The sequence below is a fragment of the Eschscholzia californica genome, unplaced genomic scaffold (assembly GCF_041429995.1).
Source record: "Eschscholzia californica isolate CP2 unplaced genomic scaffold, dmEscCali1.0.p SCAF_29, whole genome shotgun sequence".
NCBI lineage: Eukaryota > Viridiplantae > Streptophyta > Magnoliopsida > Ranunculales > Papaveraceae > Eschscholzia > Eschscholzia californica.
This window is the reverse complement of record NW_028238409.1, coordinates 42501-45000: the sequence shown is the minus strand read 5'-3', so window position 1 is coordinate 45000 and position 2500 is coordinate 42501.

The following is a 2500-nucleotide window of genomic DNA, read 5'->3' as shown; positions in this document are numbered from 1 at the left end:
CCGTGCGTGTGAACTACGTTGTCCCATGTGCCGGCTCTCGACTCCTAAGATGTCCCATGTAAATGCCCTTCGTGGGAAAGAATGTCCCGTGCAAGACGCCTTGATGATCCCCATAAGGTGTCCCATGTGCGTCCCATGATGTCCCATGCGCGTCCCGTGCCGTCCGAGCCTCACCAAGGCCGTCCCATGCGCGTCTCGTGCCGTCCCGAGCTGTGCCGAGGCCGTCCCTTGCCGTCCCGAGCCTCGCCAAGGCCGTCCCGTGCCGTCCGAGCTGTGCCGAGGCCGTCCCATGCGCGTCCCGTGCCGTCCGAGCTGTGCCGAGGCCGTCCCGTGCTGTCCCATGCCGTCCCGAGCCTCGCCAAGGCCGTCCCATGCGCGTCCCGTGCCGTCCGAGCCTCACAAAGGCCGTCCCGTGCCGTCCCATGCGCGTCCCGAGCCTGACCAAGGCCGTCCCGTGCCTCACCAAGGCCGTCCCATGCGCGTCCCGTGCCGTCCCATGCGCGTCCCGAGCTGTCCCATGCCGTCCCGAGCCTTAGCAAGGCCGTCCCATTCGCGTCCCGTGCTGTCCCATGCGCGTCCCGTGCTGTCCCGTGCCGTCCCGAGCCTGACCAATGCTGTCCCGTGCGCGTCCCATTCTTTTGGCTCGGCTGGCCCGTGCATTCTATGGGGTCGTGGGACATTTCGAAATCCACCCGGGCCACTTCGACTCTCTCTTCATTAATACTATTGAGGTATTATTTATGAATTATTGGAGAAAAGAAACGGAGGAAAATATTTTTTTTTCTATTTTTTATGAATTTTCCGGTGTTTATTCACTTAAAAATTCATAGAAAAATAAATATTTATCGGAATCGCTATTATAATATATCAAAAAAATCCTTGCGAAAAGACCTTTCCGACGAGTATAAGTTTGCTGGATTCCGACGAGTAACGAAGGAGTAAAGGCCCAGTATGCTTGGTTAAAAAATTGATGTTTCCTTGTGAAAATAGGAAAAACAATAACTTTGCACTATAAGGGGGAGGGTTGAGCTCCTTCCCCAGAGCGTGCACAGCACTTGTGCTGGCACGTTCCCTAGTGCTCGCCAAGCACCATAGGGCATCCAAAGGGCAAAGCTCGGCCTACTACATGATGGGAAGCTTCTAATATGTCGGAATACGAAGAGATTTCGTGCGACCCGAAGCTCGGCTCGGGCGTCCCGGCCTGTCCCGAGCTGTGCCGAGCGCGTCCCAGGCCGTCCCGAGCCAAGTCTCGGGCGTCCCAGGCCGTCCCGAGCCAAGTCTCGGGCGTCCCAGGCCGTCCCGAGCCAAGTCTCGGGCGTCCCAGGCCGGCCCGAGCAAAGTCTCGGACGTCCCAGGGCGTCCCGAGCTGTGTCGAGGCCGTCCCAGGGCGTCCCGAGCTGTAGCGAGGGCGTCCCAGGCCGTCCCGAGCCAAGTCTCGGGCGTCCCAGGCCGTCCCGAGCAAAGTCTCGGGCGTCCCAGGCCGTCCCGAGCTGTGCCGAGGCCGTCCCAGGCCGTCCCGAGCAAAGTCTCGGGCGTCCCAGGCCGTCCCGAGCTGTGGCAAGGGCGTCCCAGGCCGTCCCGAGCTGTGGCAAGGGCGTCCCAGGCCGTCCCGAGCTGTGCCGAGGCCGTCCCGAGCCTAGTCTCTGGCGTCCCAGGCCGTCCCGAGCTATGGCGAGGGCGTCCCAGGCCGTCCCGAGCCAAGTCTCGGGCGTACCTGGCCGTCCCGAGCTGTAGCGAGGGCGTCCCATGCCGTCCCGGGCTGTCCCATGCGCGTCCCGTGCCGGCCCGAGCAACAGCTCGGGCGTCCCGTGCCTCGGCCCTTCCAAGTGGTGCTTCGTCGGACATCTCGATATCCACTCGAGCATTTTCGACCATTCTCCATATGTGGGTGTGTGGGTATTTATCAGGAATATTGGAGAAAGAATCGGGAAAAAAATATTTTTTTTCTATTTTTTTTGAATTTTTAATTGTTTATTCACTTAAAAATTCATAAAAAAATAAATATTTATCGGAATCGCTATTATTATATATCAAAAGAATCCTTGTGAAAAGACCTTTCCAACGAATGCAAGTTTGTTGGATTTGGACGAGTAACGAAGGAGCAAAGGCCGAGTATGCTTGGTTAAAAATTTGATGTTTCCTTGTGAAAATAGGGAAAACAATAACTTTGCACTATATAGGGGAGGGGTGAGCTCCCTCCCCAGGCCGTGCACAGCCCTTGGGCTGGCAGGTGCCTTGGCCCTTGGGATGCAACATAAGGCATCCCAAGGGCAAAGCTCGGCACGGGGGTGGATGGGAAGCTTCCAAGAGTTGCCCAACTCATCCCCGACGTGGGAAATCGAAGAGGCGGCTGGGGGGGCCCCGGGGGGGCACCACGGGCAAAAAATCAAAAACTCCCCAGCCTATGCCGGACACTTGGGGAAGCATCCCCGAAGGTGTCCGGGCTGCTGGGGGGGCCCGGGGGGCACCACGGGCCAAAAATCGAAAAGTCCCCATCCTA